The 16,013-nt window shown below is 47.6% G+C and overlaps 1 long non-coding RNA gene across 3 annotated transcripts; it reads left to right on the top strand.

The window, feature by feature from the left end:
- Positions 1-9,307: 9,307 nt before the first annotated feature.
- LOC136522422 (uncharacterized) lies at positions 9,308-13,816 on the top strand. 3 transcript variants are annotated; one of them, XR_010775891.1, is made up of 6 exons: positions 9,308-11,152; positions 12,314-12,364; positions 12,559-12,705; positions 12,807-12,881; positions 12,958-13,075; positions 13,166-13,816. It is a non-coding gene; the product is annotated as an uncharacterized lncRNA (long non-coding RNA). The 3 variants fall into 3 exon arrangements; XR_010775890.1 differs by lacking the exon at positions 12,314-12,364; XR_010775889.1 differs by lacking the exon at positions 9,308-11,152 and having other exon boundaries at positions 11,521-12,705.
- Positions 13,817-16,013: the final 2,197 nt, after the last annotated feature.

Raw genomic sequence — 16,013 nt, 5'->3', positions numbered from 1 at the left:
CCTCAAAAATGTTTTTCTTCTAATTATCAGTTTTTTACCTGACCTCTCTATGTTTCGAGGTGCTGGATGAGAAGGGCTTAATGTTTCTTCTAATTACAACAGCCTTGTGTAGCTCCCTACCATTCTGTTTAAGCACACCCGGTCCTGTGCTCATGAGTGGTTAAATTAAAATGGACCATTTGATTATGGATCAACTTAGCGGTAGTTCTATGGTATTTTAGGTCAAATTCTCTTCGTCAGTTTTGTGTGCATAGGTTTTTTACCCACATTCTGAGCTGCATTGTATCGGTTATTCAGATGAATTGTTCACTTGGTTTGCAGGCTGCTGCTGGTTGTGGACTAGCTGATCGTTTTGCAACTGAGGTATTATACCGTCTCAGTAAGATTTCCACACATGCTGTTATCATTTTTAACCTTGCACATCTACCAATAGCAAGCATGATCACTGTCGAAGTTTCATTCCGAAGTCGCAATGACGGTGGCGGCGGGGCTCTTCGTCCCCTCCCCATCCGTTTTGGTGGGCGCGCGGCGACGGCGCCAACAGCTTGCGAGCAACGGCGGCGGCTGCGACGACCCCATCCTCGACGGAGGTGGCAGATCCGACGCCGTGGAGGGTGGATCTGGCAGCTCCCATGTCGGATCTACGCTGGTGGGCCTCGTGGCCGTGCGGGGCGGCGTTGGCTGCCATGGTGGTGCTCGGCTGCGCCGCCCATCCATGGCGGTGCGACGGTTTGACGGTGGTGTCCGTGGCGGTGGGCGGTGTGGCTTGTGCGCGAGGCTGGTGCGGTGGCGCCCTGGCCCGTAGGTGGTGGTGGTGGTGGTGGTGCAGTTACGGCAGCTCTCCTCCGTTGGTCCGGCGATGGCCGGCCCATTTTCGATGCAGCAGCGACAGCGGGTCAGAGGTGGCGGAGGGGGCGCGGCAGCTTGCTGCGGCGCTCGGAGGTGGAGTGGGCGCGGGATGGAGGCTGCTGCTCGCCGTCTTGGTCCTCGCCGGCGTCTACAGCGGGCGCAACAGCGGCGGTGGCGGCGGCTCCGGCTACCGGATCTGGCGCTCTGGCGGCCAGATCCGGCCTTCACTGGGCCGGATTTGGTGCTCCTGCGGTGGTAGTGACTACCGGCGCTGGTGTTCGGCTGGGCACCGGCGGCGGCTTTGTCAAGGAGGTGGATCGGCTGCTTGGTGGTTCGGCTGGGCGACGTCTTCGGCGTCTGGGCGGCAATCCAACGGTGGCAGTGTGGTTCCTTCGGCGATGCCGTGGTGGCGTGGCCGGCCGTGGCGGTGGCAGGCCTGCGGTGCCGTGGTGGTGCTGCCGGCATTGCCGGGCCCGGTGGAGGCCACACTTCCCTGTTGGGGCTTGCCGGCGCGTGTGCCCGTGCGGGCGCAGGGGGCAGCGGCGGGGTTCCCTCCCTCTCTGCTCGCCCTCTCCTTCTTCTCGATGGTGGCCATTTTGTGGCGGTGGTTGGGTTTCATGCCGGCGTTGGGGGGCGGCCCTCGTCTATGCCGTTCTTCCCCACATGATCCTAGCTATCGGCGCGGAGCGGTCGCAGCGAGGACGGAGGCCTCGGCGTCTTCGGGGGTGCTGGTCTGGGGCCTTGCCCCAGATCCGGGATCTTCAGGGCATGGGACGGTGCCCAAGGTGGACGTACACGGCAGCGGAAGGCTGGTTCTTCGGCTTGTGGTCCGGTCGGTGGGGGTGCTGGCGCAGCTTTGCGGCTGCTTGCGTGGCCGGCGCGTCGACCCCCTCGGAGTGGCCTCGGCCGGTGGTCTGGCGGCGACGTCTTTGGTGCCTGGCAGGGACCCGACATCTTGACCGACGACCGTGCTGTGGTTTCTTTGGGTGAAGGCCTGGTGACGGCGACACCTGCGGGTGCCGTTCCCCCCGTTGAGGGCGTCGCGTCCACAGCACTCTCCACGGGTGAAAACCCAGTCCGGCCTTGGACGAGCGACGGCAGCGCTTGGACGTCGTTACCTTCTTGAAGGCGTCGTTGTGGAATTTGTCTTGGCCGGGACGGCTCGTGGCGGGGCTAGTGCGTCGTTTTCGCTGTTGTGTTGCGTGGGTGGTGCCAGTGGTGGAGAGTTTGTTCTAGTAGAGTCGAGTTGAGTGGACGTCGACCAGCTGCAAGTGGCGGCGTGAGTTGAGATAGTTGGTTAGCTAGGGTCGATTCGACAAGTTGGTGCTGAATTGTTGTATCAAGTTGTGTAGGATGAGCGGGGCTCTCCTCAGTTGTATGGTTTTTGCCCAGTTTCCATTCAAAGAATTGGACGGGGCACTTGCCTTCTTTTTCTTTTCTTCGTCTAATAGAAATCGCGGCAAACTTTTGCCGTCCTTTCTAAAAAAAGTAAAGATTATCTCATTTTTTATCATTCCATATACTGTCGAAGTCACACAAGATGGCTATAGGTTACTTGTGCAGTTATGCCAGCCTTACCATGCAGTAATCTCATGAAAATCATCATAGCTTACAAACGAATCGAAGAACCATAGATGGTGGGAATCTTGCAACCTGGTATGAAGACACCAAATTAAATTCCCCTTATTCATTCTTCATAGCAACCATAGGTATATTGATAGCAGTGAGGAGAGGAATCCCTCTCTCTGCGTTGCTCTTCCCTGCTGCTGTTAAGAGAGTTGCTCGCGCTGCATCTACATGCTATCCCCACCCCCACCCCTAATTTCCCTGAGGATGAGGATGCATGCCCTGCGTCGTGCGCCTCCGACGGCCAGCGCTGTGACCGTGCTCTGGCTGTCCGGTGGCCTGTAACACTGCACCAGGCGAGTCTCTCCCATCCTCAGTCACCTTCCTACCTAGGCCATCATCGATTCAGCCAGCAATATTTCATTCTAAAAGTGCAGTTAGTTTGTCCATCTCGGTTTCCATATTTCTTTTGATTCATCAGTTAGTTATGCTGCCTGTACATTGTTGATTGCACTGATGGATGTTGTTCATCAGCCTCAAACCTACTACTGAATCAGGCTTTCCTTTTCAACCCAAGTTGTCAGTTAATTACCGGTGGTCATATCATCTTTAATTTGTTTTTTGGTTGGAAATTTGGTACTTTACTACTCATGTTGCCTGGTCATTTCCTTTATCAGTAACTTAGGGTATCTTGTTCTATTTACCAATCTCAGCTCTTGTATATACATACAGTATCTAATCTAACTGAGTCCATTTCCTCTGCAGTGTTGTAGGGACCTTCGTTCCTTACACATATCTGATACAGGAAGGCAGGGCTCATGAGCACAGCAAGCAGTAGCCTTGAAGCAGCCCTCTCATTCAACATCAGGCAAGTCCACACCTATAAATGTCTCTCATTACTAGCGTTCCCTTGTGAGGTCACAAATGAATCAAATGACACTTCGGAATTAATTGAATAGTCTCTAAGTATATTCATTTAGGCCAACCATATGTACTGATCTTCCATTAGTAATTGAAAACAATGCAAATCTTCCATTAGTAATTGAAATAATGCAATACTATCCAGGCAAATCTAGAAAGCCATAATTTTACTGCCGATTTAGTGGCCCAGAATTGATTCAGGCGATTAAACTCTGGTATAAGTGGCAATCCTAAGGACAAACGCCTGCAAAAGAATTGGAGCTTAACTTGCACCTATCTTTGAGACCTATCCATGATTTGGGCTAAGTTGCAAGACTTTTCCAATGAGGTGGTGGACTTGGTAATTTCGATAGTTGAGGGAGCTTCATTGGTGCGAAAGCCGAAATATAAAAAATGACTGACTACTCAGTTGCAGTGATCTGATTGAAGCCAATAGATCGAGTGAATTTAACCAGTTCCAGTTCCAGTGAAAATTACGATCTAATATATAGTTCCAGTTCCAGTTCCAGTGAAATTTCCCAAGCAATTGTGATCTGTACATTCTTGGCTTAGTACGTTATGATCTGAATTTTAGGAGTAGAGATTTGGTAGTCTGTACCTTTTGCTTGTGCCCCAGTGTGAAAATTGGGTTTCAATGAAGAGTGTTTATTGTTTTTGTTTTGGAGGACATTAGCGATCTACTGATGCTGCTCTGAGCTTAGCAGCTTGTTGCATTGCGTGCCTACAAGCTATACAGGCACTACTATGTACAAAAAATATAGGACATATAGGCTGAAAATAAGGAGAAGTCTATGTATATATGGAATCTCTGATTGATGTGTGTCCTTAGTAGTACCTGTGTACTGCAACTAGCTCTCTATGCTTGAGGTGAACAGGGCGATTGAGATATACACATGGAAATATAAAAACCTTGACTTATGTACACAAGTTTTTGATACGAAGCCACAATGATAGTACACAAGTTCTTGATATGCCAATTTTTGGAATCCAACATGGGTATCTGGATCTGACATGGGTGCGGGCTATCTTAACTTGGTGAAAAAAAAAATTAGGACATTAACTTTTGGTTAACCCTGCCACACTGGTTTGAATAATGGTGGTTTATTATTCTGGGAATGGGGTTAATACCCCACAGTTATTTTCTCAATATGTAACTGCTCGCTGCTCCACAAGGCCACAAATGGTGGATATCAGGATGCTAAAAAAAGATTGAAATGACAGATGGAAGGGTATACACCAATGCTACACCAGATTTTTCTGTCACTGAATTTTAAAGATGGTGGAATGTCAAGGGAAGTATGATATTGGTTGCTCCATATATGCTGATTGACTTGTTGTAGGCTGGTATTATAACCAAAACATCAGGGGAGACTATTAGCCTCTACCTCTCCAACTTCAGCCAAGAAAAAAAGCACCACCAGTTGAGATTTCAGGCGCTTCTGAGAAGGTAAGAAAAATTGATCAGTTCATCGATGGCACTATATTTGAGGATACCTTTTATGTTCATTATTTCTCTTTAGTTATGCATCCCTTTCATCACTCATGTTTGCCATGCAGGCTGATGATGGTCCGTCTGGTTGTAAATCTTCTGAGATGCAATGCACCACACCGAAGCAATGTGCGACTTCGGATAAAAGTTGCAACAATAAGGTTCACTATTTGATTAAGGGCTTCCTGTTGTCTGTTTCACATCTTTTAGTTTGCTGACAAGTTCTGTTCTTTTTTCAGGTGGGTCTAATTTCTGGAAAGGGACCGAACTCTAAATTCCATTCAATCAAATGCTGGGGCTCCCATAGAGTGGTGTTCTCATTTAACTTCCCTTCTTGCCACATGTAGCATAGCATGCCTCTTAGTTTTGGATATGGTTTTTATTCTGTTGAATTGTGCTCTAAATATTTTACTAGAACACATGGAGATATTAATATGGGCTCAGCTCAGTGGTCTTGACAATGTAGTGATACAAGTGGCACAGGTTAGCATGGCAACCTAGCTAAAGAAACCTTGATATGCTTCTTCTCTTTTAATGATCTAGATTGAACCATGTGACAGCAGTTTTCCACATTTTGACCTGTAGGTGTGCACTCTGGGTCTCTATCACTACCGGAATCCTCAAATTTGCCGAGTGTTGTTTTGTTTGCCGAGTGTATTCCCTCGGGTACTCGGCAAACAAGTTCTTTGCCAAGTGTCGCGCTAAAAACACTCAGCAAAAAAAAAAACACTTGGCAAACAGGACGTTTTGCCGAGTGTCAAAATAAAAACACTCGGCAAAAAGGTGGTTCGTCGAGTGTTAAAAAATACACTCGATAAACAAAAATAAAATCTTTTTTCTGAAAAAGAAGGAGAAAAAAATAAAAAAAAAATTGCCGAGTGCTCAGATCCAAAACACTCGGGAAAAAAAGTAGAAGAAGAAAATAATTAAAAAAAACTTTGCCGAGTGTCCCATCTCGCACACTCGACAAACAGCAAAAAAAAATCTACTTAACCCGCCGCGTCCAGCACCCCGCCACGCCCTCTCTCTGCTCCTCAGAACCGCGCGCGCCCTCTCTCTCCTCCTCTGCGCCCTCTCTCTCCTTCCCCAGAACCGCCCACCCTCTCTCTCTCCTCCCTCCTGGCGGATCTCCGCTGTGTCCGCGCCCTCTCTCCTCCTCCCTCCCCAGAACCACCCACGCCCTCTCTCTCCTCCTACGCACCCTCTCTCTCCTCCTCCCTCCCCAGAACCGCCCGTCCCATCTCTCCTCCTCCCTCCCGGCGGATCTCCGCCGCGCCCGCGCCCTCTCTCCTCCTCCCTCCCCAGATCCGCCTGCGCCCTCTCTCTCCTCCTCCCTCCCTAGATCCACCCCTCTCTCTCTTCTTCTTCCTTCCCGGCGGATCTCCGGCGCCGCCGCGCCCGTGCCCTCTCTCCTCTCCTCTCCTCTCCTCTCTCTCTCTCTCTCTCTCTCTCTCTCTCTCTCTCTCTCATGGAGGCGGCAGCCGGCGAGCGGGGCAGAGGTCTGCTCCGCGCGACGCGTCTCCCGGTGGCGGAGGTCTGCTCCGACGGCGCTCCGACGGTGGATCTGGCGCGCCCCAGCGAGGAGCAGTCCGGATCCGGCGTGGAGCAGCCCGGATCCGGCAGACGCGAGCGAGGTGGCGGCGCTCCTCCACCGGCGTCGGGCTGGCGATGCGGCGCTCCTCCTCCACCTCAGCGTGGATCCGGCGTGGCGGATCTGGCCTTCTTCCTCCGCTCCTCTGTCCGTCTCTCCCTCCCTCCCTCGTCGCATGGCACCAGAGAGGAGGCCAGCGCAAACCCGACGTCCGGCTGGGGGCGCCGCCCCCCTCGCCCCCTCCCTCCACGGCTCCACCACGGCGTGGATCCGGCGGGGATTAGCCCGCGGGCGGCGGATCCAGCCTCGAAGAAGTGCTGGTGCGGCGGATCCGTCGGGGAGGCGTGCTTCGGCGACGGATCCGGCAGGGAGGAGCGCTCGGGCGGTGGATCCGGTGGGGAGTTCGGCGGCGGTGCTGGTGGTGTGGCCTCCGAGCAGGCGTGGATGGTGGTGGTGGATCCGGCAGCGTGGCCTTTTTTTTTGGAAAAAAAGTTTGCCGAGTGTTGTTTGGGCACTCGGCAACGTCTTTGCCGAGTGCACGACAAAAAACACTCGGCAAACTCTTGTTTGCCGTAACAGGGTTTGCCGAGTGTCGTTTGTCGAGTGTAACACTCGGCAAACTCTTTGCCGAGTGTTTTGGAGGCTTCGCCGAGTGCTCCTGGCACTCGGCAAAGCTCCTGAATCCGGTAGTGTATGTTCATGTTTTAGGAAGGGTGAACCAAGGTGATCCCAGGTACTGCCACACCCTTTGCCATTAACCTCAATGGTCATTGGCTGGTTGCATTGTGAATGAGGACTACATGTTTCAATTCAATAACGAATAGTGTTGTGAACTGGTGGAAATTCTACCTATTTTTTGTAGATAAAGTGCAACTGCTGCTAAGTTTTTGTTGCAATAACTATGAGTTCATGAATTTGAAAATGACTGGCTGAAATATGTAATGTAGTGGAGTACGAAGTACCTTCACTATTTGGTTGTTTTTTCAGTTCCGAGATATTTCATTGGGGTGTTATTAGACAATTTTTTTCTTTTCATTAACAGAATGACTTGCTGGTGACCTTTTTTACATAATCATGATGAAGTTGTCTGTGCTTGCTTGCAATTGCAACAAATTATGCTTTTGGCAGCAAATTATGTTCTTGGCAGCATAGTTGGAGAGTTTGATGGGCACTCAAAGAGGGTTCTGAGATGTGACTTCAAGCCAACACGCCCGTTTCGCATTGACATGTGGTGAAGATTTTCTGGCTAACTTGTATGAAGGACCACCATTCAAATTCAAGCATTCCGTAAAGTCCATTGTCATTGCTGGTTTCTAGACCTACCTAACCGTGTATAGCAATAGCTCTTGTACCATTATTGTAAAATCGTAAATTGTGAATAATTTTACTATCAGCACTTTTGCTGTGCATCTCTGCTGGAATTTTGTTTTTTACCTTGCCTGTCCTGTTTTTCCTCCCTAAAACTGACCCAGTTCAGTCATGTTTCAGGATGCTTCTATGCTAATAGTTTTATCATTGTTGTACAATTGCATGCTAATCATTTTATCAGTGTCTTATTAGTCAAGTTTCGTTTATATGATAATCATCGTCATACTAGTCAAATATGGTTTCTGCAGGATGCTTTTATAGGGTGTTTCTGCAGGATGCTAATCAAGGTGCTAACAACTTAATGAGTAGCTGATGGTTTCTGCGGCTGATAAGTCAGTTGAAGCTGATTTGTTGTAAGAGAAAAATAATGTTCCATGGCTGATAAGTCAGACTGATAAGTTCAAGCGAACAGGGAAGAAATTTTCTTTGCCAGAAAAGGAAGTCGACACAAAATGCTGCCTCTGAAAATTCATACTTGCTTCTGTCTGATTTCAGCTCAACAGGTTGAATGTTTGATTTTGACAAAGAACCGGTTGCTTCAGTAGCACTCTAATCCAAACAGACAAGGTAGATAATAAATTGATTTTACAAACTGTAATGAACTACTATTAAAATTTGATCATTTATTCGAACTCATAAACAAGCAAATTTATTCCGAACGAAATAAAATCAATCGGCTAACAGGTGAAACAACCAAGTTTTCATTATTTTTTGCTCAATGGCAGATTTGGTGTCTTTTTTTTTTTTTTGCCTCTATGCTTTGTGTTTCTTCAGTACACCAGCTCAGATGTAACAAATTGGTGCTTCATGAATGGTTGATGTGCTTTGTTCCTGTGTTTCATGAGCAAAGCACTAACAGTGGATGTTGTTAGCCTGATAATTAAGTGGATGAGGACAAGAGGCTTTCATTTTTTTTAAATTTCTTTGCTATAATTAGCATACGAAACAGATTGTGTCTGCTTGCCTAAGATCTTATTTTTATGCGACACTTTAATCACTAATTATTAGATAATGAGTACTTGACATATTAGAGTTGGTGTCTGTCAGAGGGACAGTGCAAATCAAGTCCATGAACAAGCTGTCTTGGGCTGAGTTTGGTTGTACACTAGTACTTCTGAAAATGTAGTTCAAGTTGCCCTTCAGAAATTTCTTTTGAGTTCCCCAATATCTTGTGCATGGGACTGAAGAATGCAAATCACATGATGTAATTTCCATGCCATCTAATTATTAGTTTATAAATTGTGCACCTCAGTAAATTCTGTTGTGCTTACCTGTGCATGTTCCTGTTGTCTAAACTGGATTGGCCGTTTCCTTTTTCTCCTTTATAATCGTTTTTCTGTTATTGCGTGTTGTACTTTGACTCCATTACGTACGCGTATAATCTGGTACAAATCATTGGAAAAGCTGGTACGAACGACGTAATCTCGCGTTTCACCTTGCCCTCGGCGCGAAAGTCCGCCCGGCTTCACCTCGCGCCCGTCCGCTCAGCGGTCCAAAAGGAAACCTCGCGCCGGACCGTCCGTCCCATCCCATCCTCGACTGTTCCCACTTTCTTGCCCACCCGGAGGACAGTCCGGCCGACGATGGCTCCCATGTGACGCGCGGCGTGGAGGCCCGGCGCACCGTGCCCGTGCTCGTGCACAGGGTCTCGCAGGCTTGCGGGGCCTGCCCCGGTGTGCAGTGCGACGGCGCAGCGGCCTGGCCCCGGCGTGGGAGGCGGCCCCGAGTGGCCTAGGCCCTAACTGCAGCCGGCTACGGCGCCCCCTCTGCTCCACGCCTCCATCCTTCGTTCTCCTCATCCCTGGCAGGATGGCAGCACGCTGGTATGGTGGCGCCCCTCGGGCCTCCCTCCTCCCCATCGACCTGATGGAGGTGCTACAAGTCCGCCCGATGCAAGCTCCCAAGCGATGACGGCAGGTGGAGAAGCGACACGACAGTCCACCCGATGCCCTCTCCTACGCGGAGGACAGTCCGGCCGATGGTGGATCTTGGCCGTCCAGGGCACGACTCCTCTCCTCTCTCTCCCCACGGACGAAACCCAGGGCAGGGCAGGCGCCGGCCCACTGGCTTCGGAAGGCGTCGGAGTCGTTCAATGCCGACTTCCGCCGCATCAGTCCGCCGCCGCCGCTAACCGTCGCCAACGCGTCGTGTCGTGAGCCAGTCCCCGCTCGACTCGGCTGCCGCCACCGTCGCCGTGGGCCCGACAACCCGTCCGGCGGCGCCACCCCGGCTCCTTTCTTGCTCTGCCCATGAGATGCACAGGTGCGGGCTCCATCTCTAATACACTAATAAATAGAGTAGCGTACTACGTGTCTTCAGTTTCCGCGCGAGTAGATTCAGAGCAGCATCATATTTCAGCAGCCAGTGAAATTGTACGGTTATATGCTTGTATTCATTAGCGGAGCCAAGATGAGCACCTCAGGGGGGGGCCAATCAATAGAGACTTAGAATAAATGTCGAAGATTAATGGTGAAATCACGTTTTTTCTAAGCAAAATCACTCTCACGGGGCTGGTACGAACGACGTAACCTCGCGTTTCACCTTGCCCTCGGCGCGAAAGTCCGCCCGGCTTCACCTCGCGCCCGTCCGCTCAGCGGTCCAAAAGGAAACCTCGCGCCGGACCGTCCGTCCCATCCCATCCTCGACTGTTCCCACTTTCTTGCCCACCCGGAGGACAGTCCGGCCGACGATGGCTCCCATGTGACGCGCGGCGTGGAGGCCCGGCGCACCGTGCCCGTGCTCGTGCACAGGGTCTCGCAGGCTTGCGGGGCCTGCCCCGGTGTGCAGTGCGACGGCGCAGCGGCCTGGCCCCGGCGTGGGAGGCGGCCCCGAGTGGCCTAGGCCCTAACTGCAGCCGGCTACGGCGCCCCCTCTGCTCCACGCCTCCATCCTTCGTTCTCCTCATCCCTGGCAGGATGGCAGCACGCTGGTATGGTGGCGCCCCTCGGGCCTCCCTCCTCCCCATCGACCTGATGGAGGTGCTACAAGTCCGCCCGATGCAAGCTCCCAAGCGATGACGGCAGGTGGAGAAGCGACACGACAGTCCACCCGATGCCCTCTCCTACGCGGAGGACAGTCCGGCCGATGGTGGATCTTGGCCGTCCAGGGCACGACTCCTCTCCTCTCTCTCCCCACGGACGAAACCCAGGGCAGGGCAGGCGCCGGCCCACTGGCTTCGGAAGGCGTCGGAGTCGTTCAATGCCGACTTCCGCCGCATCAGTCCGCCGCCGCCGCTAACCGTCGCCAACGCGTCGTGTCGTGAGCCAGTCCCCGCTCGACTCGGCTGCCGCCACCGTCGCCGTGGGCCCGACAACCCGTCCGGCGGCGCCACCCCGGCTCCTTTCTTGCTCTGCCCATGAGATGCACAGGTGCGGGCTCCATCTCTAATACACTAATAAATAGAGTAGCGTACTACGTGTCTTCAGTTTCCGCGCGAGTAGATTCAGAGCAGCATCATATTTCAGCAGCCAGTGAAATTGTACGGTTATATGCTTGTATTCATTAGCGGAGCCAAGATGAGCACCTCAGGGGGGGGCCAATCAATAGAGACTTAGAATAAATGTCGAAGATTAATGGTGAAATCACGTTTTTTCTAAGCAAAATCACTCTCACGGGGCTGCAGCCCCCCCCCCCCCCCCCCCCCCCCCCCCCCCCCCCACCCCCCGTGGATCCGCCACTGCTTGTATTACGATCCCAACTCTTGAGAAATGCCACTGGTAAAAAAACTTCCTCAAGTAGATATACGCATGGACATCATACTCATGCAAATATGCAGTTGCGAATTGCTTAACCCAATCATGACATGATTTTTGGCGATAAACTTTGATAAATTACCTGTTTAAGTGGTTATCCATCTTCCTATGGAGTCACTGCTGATTTTCTGGGCACAAACTTGGGAGGCTATTTGAATTGTATGATTTGCCAATGTCATTTGTTAGGCTTCTCATCCAAAATGCACCAACCTGCAGGAGTCAAGACTGAAATGTATTTTTGACGCACCAACTGCTTAAACACAGTTCATTCAGAGTGCACAGATACTTGCATATTCAGATTTAAACCAAGAAACTACAAGCTAATACATGGAAGCATAACTTCTCCTTAAATACTGTTTTTTTGTTTTTCTGTGTTATTTCCTTTCTAGTTGGTGTCCATTCTGCTACCTGCGATACTCAGTTGGTGGTTTAAAAAATTTACTTATCTGCTTGACAAATAGGCTGTATAATTTCAAAAGTCACAGAATGATAAGAATACAACCTATTGACATCTCCTCTCATATTACCTGATCTTTGCATCACTGCAATACATATCAAGTAGCACTACTGAGGAACTACAAGTTTTACACACTGCTAGGTGCTGAACTACTGATATCGCGATGGTAAAGCGGGGGGAAGCCCTTCAGTTGTCTGTTGAGCGTTCTTGCTTGCCTGTTATTCCAAATCAGCGACTTATTTGAATGGGGCTACAAATTTGGAAAGTAGTGCCTAGTTATCATGCAAATTGCAAAATAGTGATGACTTACCTATGTATAGGCCTGCTGTACCTTGATGAGGCTCACATATCTCAAATAGTGATGCTGGCAGGTAACTACCATTGGTTTTTATTGCTGGCAGGTAATTAGCATTACTTGTTTTTTGCTGCCAGCTTCTCCATTGCTGCTATGAGCATATGACCATCTTTTGCTGCAGCCTTCTTCTCTATTGCAGATTTGCAGGTAAGAATGGAAGATATATTGTGATCTCTAATATAATTGTTGATTCCTTGTGACCATTTGTAGGATACAAAGCTTTTCTCGGCTGCAGATCTGAGCCCCTCTCCCACGTGGAGGACAGTCCGGCCGATGGGGACAGTCCGCCCGATGGTGGTGGCTGCAGGTCGTCTTCTCTGTTATCTTGAGCTGCAGCAAGTGTTCAAGTTCGAATAGGTAAAGATCTGCCTAGAATCCATTAGCTTTTCCTAATTTCAAGTTCGTAGTACTCTGAATCAACAAAAAAATTTATAGCTAGCATCTTTTTTTGCCATCAGATTGGTTATGGCTGCTCCCTCATCCGGCTCAGGAGCTGGTGAATCATCACCTTCACCTGTGATAGCTCCAGAAAGGTCAGAGGACCCTGCTTGGTTACATGGCTCCAAGCTTTTGCTGTTCGTGTTCTTAGTCAATGCTGTAGTGCCACAGGTTGTGAACGCAATTGGAGTGTTTTTGAGGGCGTCTTCTCTGAGAAAAGAAGCCGACTTGAACAATCAAGGTTAAATGATTTGGTTTTTGGTTGCTACAACCAGAAGCTTCGTGAGAGGTAAAATATGAAACTGTATATTTGTATTAACTCTGCCAACTTTAATTATTATTTGGTGGCATGGCAGTTTAACATCTCTCCATTAATCAGGATATTGAGGAGAGCTAAAGAAGCACTGGATCCCATTAGCTTAGATAATATTGATCTGTTAGCAGAATGGGTTAGTGAAGAACTAGCCCTTCTAAGTGAGGACGACTTCAACTGGGAGAGCATCAATGCTCCCTTTGCTACAATGTCACTTGCAGAAGAAGAATTGGGTAGTGTAGCTGATGCCGATGTGGTACCTGTGCTACCAACAGCTCATCAAGAATCTGGAGATGACCATCTGATGTCCGATCCTCTACCTGATGATGATCCTTTCTATTATGTTAATGATGCAGCAGCAGACTAGTTAATTTCCTCGAGTGAATTGGAAAGTGTTTGTGTTTGAACTTTGAACAATCAATCTAAGAATCGTGTAGAGGTTGGTAATTATGGACTTCTGCTGCTATTTCTGAATGTCAATTTGAATTTCTGATGTGCAGGTATAGCTTGTGATTCACATGTTCTCTATGGTCAGCACACCTCCTAGGAGACATATTTTTTTACTGCAAGAGCTAACAAACTACTGCGGTGTTCAAATTTGTATAATTCCAGATGACATTCAGCCTGCGCATGATGAACAAGAAATGAAGGTTGGCGGTAAATGAAAGTAGAGATCAAGATTTAATGATCACAACACAGATCCTGATGTTTAGTGAAAGTTTGATGCCTGTAATATCATGACAGTTCTCACATAAATTCAATGCATTTAGTCATCATCAGGGGCAAAGAAATAAATTGCTGCCAAGATCAATCCTATTATTATGTTTTTTTTTGTTTGGGTAATATGAACTCCCATCAGAAATATACACAATGGAAACTTCACAACTGGTTCCAGGGAAGGAAGAATATACTTCAGAAGCATTTTCTTTCTTGCCCATGGGCAAGGTTGGGGAATGGTGGGCAAGAGAAACAAATATGCCCTTGCTGTAACATGCGTAGAGAGTGCACACCTAGTTATGATCAGGGTGGGGGACTAGGGAGCTGGCGATGGATGAAGGAGAGGGAGGGAGCCGGTGTGAAGGGGTGGCCGAAATTTATAAAGGAATTTACGGATTGACGGATTGTAGACCGTTCGATGGTCAATCAAACGGTCAGGAGATCATGGGCTGACTAGGCTCCTGCTATGATGGGCCAATTTCATATTTTAGGCCCATAACTGCTTATCGTCTTTTTTATATAAAATTAAGTAATATTCTGTAAACTAATTAATTTATCCTTGATACAATGATTTCAAATGAAAAAGTTGTCAGCTACAAAGTTCTACAACTTTTTGAGATCTACAACTTTTATTCTGATCATCTTTTCATGTGACTTTGTTTGATCAATTCAAAATTTGAATTTCAAAAAATGACAACTTCAAACAATATTTTAAAAGCAGTAAATGATTTCAGCTAAAAAACTCATGAACATAAAAGTTGTAGAGCTCAGCAAGATCTACAACTTTTATTTTGGTCATTTCTTCATCCGACAAAGAGATGTAAATTTTGTGAATAATGTTACTGTTACTTTGTCAGATAAAGAAATGACCAAAATAAAAGTTGTAGATATTGAACAGTTCTACAACTTTTATGTTTATGAGTTTTTCAGCTGAAATCATTTACTGTTTTAAAATATTGTTTGAAGTTGTCTTTTTTGAAATTCAAATTATGAATTGATAAAACTAAGTCACATGAAAAGATGACCAAAATAATGGCCGTAAAAACACAATAAATTGATAGAGCTTGATTTTTGAAAAAAATAGGAAAAATAATCATCGAATTTGGAATTCTTATGAGAGAGAAATACCAGTTACAAGTTTTAATTCTAGATTAAAAAGAGAAAGGTGGCTATTCATCTGGGTAACATATCAGGTCCAAACCAATCAATATGTGTAAATTTGAAAACTATCAATCAGGATCACTAGATGCTGATCTAATGGATGGGGTGAGGGGGCTTAAGTGTAAAAAAAAAGGCCGGCGGGTGGGGGCCTTAAGCGTAAAAAAATCTCACTTCTCACCCCATTCATTAGATCAGCATCCAGTGGTCCTGATTGGTAGTTTCTAAATTTGCATAGGTTGATTGGTTTGCACATGATACGTTGGCATTCATCTGTTCTTCACCTCGATCCAGCTGGGCACGAAGCTTTGTATACATAGGCTAAAGCGGATGAAGCACCACAATATAAGTAACTGAAATTGTAGAAAATGATTTTATATGAACATTGAAAAAAGAATCATTCCATTTGGAGTTGATATTAGTTATATAAACTAGTTTCGAATTTTATTCACGTATTAAAAAGTGAAAAAACTACTGTTCTTGTGATGAACTTTATGAGTGGACCATGCAGAGGAGCATTACCTTCTACGTTTCAACATATATAGTGAAATGACAATGTTATAACGAAACCTTGTGGGGCACAGTGGTTGAGCCACACACTTACATAGTGGAGGTCACGAGTTCAAAACCCTGTGAGGCTGGCTTTTTTTTCCAGGAGGCCCAAGGATCGAAGACTAGACACATAACTTACGAATAACTTTTAAGTTGTTGAGTTTAAAAATATAAAAATCATATGTATAGATTTGTTTTGAAAAATACTATGGTAGAACCACCTAATCTAATGCCTCATAGGAGTATTTGTCTTTCATTAGACACTAAGTACCCAAGAGATAACACTAAACAACGCATTTTTGTCGAGCACACCCCAAGGGAGAACTCGGAAATCCATATTTTTTCATCAGAATCATAAATGAGAGAATAAAGCTTACAACATTCTTAAGTCATTTCTTACATCACTTTATTACAGTACCAGAATATTACCTCAATTGATTATAACAGCGGAATATAACAATGTTATCAGAGTTACAGGGGAAGCATG

Source organism: Miscanthus floridulus, chromosome 18 (assembly GCF_019320115.1).
Source record: "Miscanthus floridulus cultivar M001 chromosome 18, ASM1932011v1, whole genome shotgun sequence".
NCBI classification, from domain to species: domain Eukaryota; kingdom Viridiplantae; phylum Streptophyta; class Magnoliopsida; order Poales; family Poaceae; genus Miscanthus; species Miscanthus floridulus.
The sequence above is the reverse complement of the archived record's forward strand: the minus strand, read 5'-3'. Positions and strand labels throughout refer to the sequence as shown.